Below are 5,667 nucleotides of genomic sequence, written 5' to 3'. Positions count from 1 at the left end.
GCCAATACGACAATGACACAACTGCAGGACCAGGCTTCTGGTTGGGTCAGACAACAATGACCTCTGCAAAGGGAAGAACAAATGGAGTCCAAGATCTTAGTTGAACTTGCAAATGTTGTAGTACTGGGCCTTCTGATTCTGTGCTGCAGTCAAACAATAGCAGGGCTGGTAACTTAAACGTTTCTTAACCCTCTAGCACGAGGCTTCTTCAACATTTTGGGCCGTGGACCCCTCTGGCAATCTGAGAAGCCTATGGATCCCTTCTCAGGAAAAAAAAAAAAAAGCTTTTAAATTAATAAAATAAAATACACAGGATTGCAAAGGAAACCAGTTGTATTGAAATAGTTTTCAAAATATTTAAAAAGACAAATTTGTGCTAAAGTAATACATGCGCTTCTTCTTTTTTTTCCTTTTTGTCTTTTTTTCGTGACTGGCAACGGATCGCAACCCTCAATGTCGCGCCCGTACCGGACCGGGACCACAGTTTTCAAAATATTTAAAAAGACAAATTTGTGCTAAAGTAATACATGCGCTTCTTTATTAACACTTTAAATAACAAGATCTAGTGGAAAATCTAATAATTATTGTAATTTGGACATGATGAAGAGTATAAACAATATTTGGAGAGATCTGCAACAACTGTAACATCAACGAAAAGCCCTCAGATTTCTGCTGTGACAGTCACTGGTCCTCTCCTATTGCGGTTTGTTGCCTACTTTCATAACAAAAGGAAATGCAGTTTTTGTTTGAGGATTGTAAAAACAAAGATGTAATTTTTTTCCCATCCAAATAGACAGACTTTTTGGATTCCATCCTTAGACTCCTGGGAGGTCGATGAGACCCAGGTAAAGAAGCCCTGCCCCGATGGATATAGAGAGTGTATTCCCACTTAGGTGACTAATAGCTCTGGGGGAAGGAAAAAGTTTATTCTGCCTTACACTGTCTACATTGAGTCATCTTAAAGTAAGTTATAGACCTTTTAAAGCACTGTCTCTCCTCATGACAGAATTCTGGGAGTCCAGGGCCATGGACATCCCATGGAAAAGGCTGCACATGCAGGGGATCCAGTCAAGGTGGGAAGATCGGGGGTCTCAGAGAAACAATAGCATGGTGACAAGAAAACAGGGCAGGAGCGGGCCTAAGAAACAGTTGGGAAATGGAGATGATGGGGCAGACCACTAGACAGGGCAGAGAAATTAAACTTGAGAATGGGCCGGCCACATTTGGTAACTGACTCAATGTATCTCTAAGCATTTGGAAAGTACCCCTGGGCACCCCCAGAAATTATCTGGAAACATTTCTGCATTATTTGGTGAGTGGTTAGAACCAATGAAATGTATGTTATGTTAGAAAGTTTCAGATGAGTTTCATCTACAAACAGCACAAGTTCAAAGCTTGAAAATCAATAATTACAATACTGCTGTTATTTCACTAACAACTCAAGGCTGAAAAACAAACTTAAATTTTGGAATATGTCAGCCCAGCTGCAGTGATGATGCCCTCGGGGAAGTGGACCTTTTTTTTTTAACTGGTCAAAAGCAGTAGTGAGGAAGTGGATCTTTTTTTAAAAGCTAAAAGGAACCATTCAGCTGAGAACCATTGCATAGCCCATTTTCTAATGTGTACAGTCTGTGGCATCCATTTAGAGATGTTAAAAATAGCCTTTTAGCACATCCTTTGTCACTTTCTGTGCTTATTTGAATGTGACAGAGGTGGAGTATACGGTCACGTCAGCTGTGGTGGGGTTGCTGGGGGTGGAGTGGGACTGACCTTTAATCTTGTCTCTAAACTTCTCCTCTTGTTTTTCCATTGTGTCTGGGCCACAGTTGATGTATTTCATGAGTCAGTGGCCTGCAAAAGGAAAAATAAAGCTCCCAGCCTCTGTTTTAGAGAAGACATTGCCACTCAATCATCTAAAGCTGAATAACCCACCTCCTTGGATCACTATTCTGAGCAGCCATGCCTTGGAAGGGAGCCTGGGCTGGACACCAGGAGACCTGGTGCTAGTCACAGCCCGGCTGTGGATTAGTTGTCTGACCTTGGAAAAGTCCTTTAATCTCTTGGGGTTTCAGTTTCCTCTCTACCAAATCTCTGAAGAACTTTCCGTTCAAAAATTACTCTATGACAGCACAATGCTTAAAGGAAAAACGTTCTTGTGGCCCTCCAGTGTTTTTGATTACATTAATCAAAACGTTACTCAAACATGTAAACTTAAAACTAGATAAGATATTTCCTTATGCAAATAATTTTAGAGATTTAAAACAAGCAAAACAGCAAATCTCATAAAAATGTTTATCAATCTATATTGTTAAATTTTAATTATTTTTATTCATTAATAATTGACATTATTAATTCAATGTAACGAATAATACTGGTTTGTTGGACCTAAACTGCTGCTCACACTGGAATATAATTTTACACAGAATTGCCTCTATCACCGTGTTCCATGTGATGACTCAGTTCTTCCACATTTTCTCCCTTTGAACTATTGCGAAATGTTCTTTAAGCCCTGGTGTCATTTGGCCTTTACTTTGGAAGAATGCACTGTTTACATTTCACGTCATCCTTTGCTCTTTCTTCCCGAGCCTGCAATTATTAAAGGAAAACTACATCACACCAAATGATACTGCAATAGACAGCCATATCTGCATAAGGGTCATCCATCTGTTAGGCTATTATTAAAATAAAAACACAAGAATTTTAAAATTTGTCATAAATTCACAGTTCGCTGGGGATGTATGCCTGGAACTCAATTTGAGAAATGCTCTTTTACTGCTTTACAGTGGCCTTCACAGAAACTTCCCCTATGACACCTCCAAAGGAAGGACACAACACGTACACAAGCCTCTCACTTCTCCTCAAGTGTTTTTGGAAATAAGGACGTAGAATACAAGAGCCAATACATTTTAAAATGTCATTGGACACAGGGTGATTTGCCCAGAAAACTTGTGCTCTCTCTTACAGAAATCCAATTCCCATTCCCTGCTTTCTAAGAGGTATTTAAGTAAGGAAAGAGGTTGATAAGGTCCAAGGGCCAAAAGGTATGTTACTATGCTGAGAAAAAACACAGCCAGAGACTTACTTCTTGTTCTCCAGATGTGCAGTCTATATGATTTCATGCAAAACGCTGCCATAGAAAAGGCCCATAAGACTCAAGGGCACAATGACAAGCTTGTGGAGGCCACTTTGAAGTGTGCGTATTCTCAGGGGAATGGATGGCCCTCATGACAGAGTTCAAGTTCCACTCTCTCTAGAAACACGCGGTAGAATTCTACTGTGTACAAGAAAGCCATCGGCACCCATGAGATAATGCTGATCTTCACAGTGCAGCCCAAACCCTCACACCCCATGGTCAGAACAAAGTGAAGGTAGTGCTGTCATGATAAGGCACAGGAAGGTGAACGTGGCATAGAAATTGGTCATGACACAGAAGCCAGCCACTGCACAGGAAGTCCTCCCCGTGTCCGCTGGAGGCCCAGCCCAGTACAGTGAATCCAGAATAAAACTATCAGGATCTGTGGGAGTTTGGTCACTTTGGGGCACCTTTAAAATTATGCACCTGATTTTATAGCATTTATACAAATTGTCTATTTCATAAAAGGTGACTTGTGGTAGTTTGTGTTTGTGTTTTTTGAGGAATTGGTCCATTTCATCAAATTTATGTGGGTATAGCTGTTTGTAGTATTCTATTATCCTTTTAGTAAATGCAGGGTCCCTAGTGACACATCCTGCTTCATTTCTGATATTGGTGGTTTGTGTCTTATCTCTTCTTTGTCAGTCGTGAAAGAAATCTGTAAATTTTATTGATCTTTTCAAAGAACCAGCTCTTTGTTTCATTTATCTTCCTATTTTTTTTTTTTTGTCTTTTTTCGTGTCCGGCAACGGATTGCAACCCTCGGTGTCGCGCCCACACCTCGCCCAGCCAGTGAGCGGGAACCAGTCTGTATGTGGGATCCGAACCCTCGGCGGGAGCGCTGCTGCGCTCGCAAGCGGTGCACTGTAGCAGTGCGCCACCGGGCCGGCCCTATCTTCCTATTTTTTGTTTTGCTTTGTTTTCAATTTCATTGATTTCTATTCTGATCTTTATTATTTCATTCCTTCTGTTTGCTTCAGGTTTATTTTGCTCTTCTTTTTTGGGGTTCTTAAGGTGAGAGCTTAGATATTGATTTGAAGCATTTTGTCTTTTCTAATATTTGCATTCAGTGCTATAAATTTTCCTCTCAGAACTGCTTTAACTGTCTCACAAATTTGGAGATGCATTTTCTTTTCACTTCGTAGATACATAAAAAGGCTTTATTTGCAGGGAAGCAGGAGTTTAATCAAATAGGCCAAATCCTGCATCAGCATCTGACTCTCTGGACTCCTCCTCCTTCTCACCTATCTTCTTCTCAGCTGTAGCAAGGGCAGAGCCAGCGGCAGCAGCTGCAGAGCCTGGGGCAGCAGAGATGGCCACAGCCCCACCAGTGGGCACACTGGCAAGCTTGCCAATACCCGGGGCAATAACATCGTCAATGTTTTTTCTGTTCAGCTCACTGATGCCCTTGCTGACCCGGTCATCATCCACCTTGATACCCACACAGTCCAGGATCTTCTTGATGTCCTTAGTGCTGGGGGAGGAGTTGCCTCCATGGCTGGCCAGCAGGTAGGAGGCAACTGCCTTGGATTGAATGTCCCCCCATAACTTAATCCCCACTGTAACTGTTGCGGGTGGGAAATACTATTATGGTAATTGACAGGTGGGGCCTTGACGAGGTGATTAGATTGTGAAGACTGTACCTTCATGAATGGATGGATCATTCTGGGAATAATGGGAGTGGTTCTGGTGGCTTTAAAAGGAGACTAAATGAGGAGGCTGCTTTCTGTCTCTGCTCTGCCATTCTGCCATGTAAGACCCCTGCATCATTGTCATCACCACCAAGACCTTCAACAGATGTGTTCCCTGGACTTCGGACTTCCCAGCCTCTGAAACTGTAAGAAATTAATATAGCGTCTTTATAAGTTACCCGGTTTCAGGTATTTTGTTGCAAGCAACAGAAACAGACTAACAATGACACAGCGCATCTCAGCGGTGGCAGAGAGGCCTCACATGTGCAACTTCAGCAGCATCGTGGAGGGAAAGGAGGAGTTGTGTTTTCATTTTCATTCAATTCAATGTATTCTTTAAATTTCTTGGAGAGCGCCTCTTTTACCCATAGATTATTTAGATGTGTGTGTGTAGTTTCCAAATGTTTGGAGATTTTCCTATTATCTTTCTGTTGTTAGTTTCTAGTTTGATTCCGTTGTGGCTGAAGAAAACATTCTATCATTTTGATCCCTTTAAGTTTGTTGAGATTTGTTTTTTAGCCAAGGATGTTATTACCATTGTATATGTACTGCGGGCACTTGAAAAGAAATATCGCGTCTTTACAAGTTACCCGGTTTCAGGTATTTTGTTACAAGCAACAGAAACAGACTAACAATGACACAGCGCATCTCAGCAGTGGCAGAGAGGCCTCACATGTGCAACTTCAGCAGCATCGTGGAGGGAAAGGAGGAGTTGTNGTGGCAGAGAGGCCTCACATGTGCAACTTCAGCAGCATCGTGGAGGGAAAGGAGGAGTTGTGTTTTCATTTTCATTCAATTCAATGTATTCTTTAAATTTCTTGGAGAGCGCCTCTTTTACCCATA

At 41.8% G+C, this 5,667-nt stretch overlaps 1 pseudogene; it reads right to left on the bottom strand.

The window, feature by feature from the left end:
- Positions 1 to 4,315: 4,315 nt before the first annotated feature.
- Positions 4,316 to 4,797, bottom strand: LOC103608769 (annotated as a pseudogene).
- Between the last annotated feature and the right edge of the window lie 870 nt (positions 4,798 to 5,667).

The sequence above is a fragment of the Galeopterus variegatus genome, unplaced genomic scaffold, assembly GCF_000696425.1.
Source record: "Galeopterus variegatus unplaced genomic scaffold, G_variegatus-3.0.2 Scaffold8806, whole genome shotgun sequence".
Classification (NCBI taxonomy): domain Eukaryota; kingdom Metazoa; phylum Chordata; class Mammalia; order Dermoptera; family Cynocephalidae; genus Galeopterus; species Galeopterus variegatus.
This window is presented reverse-complemented; position numbering and strand designations above follow the sequence as displayed.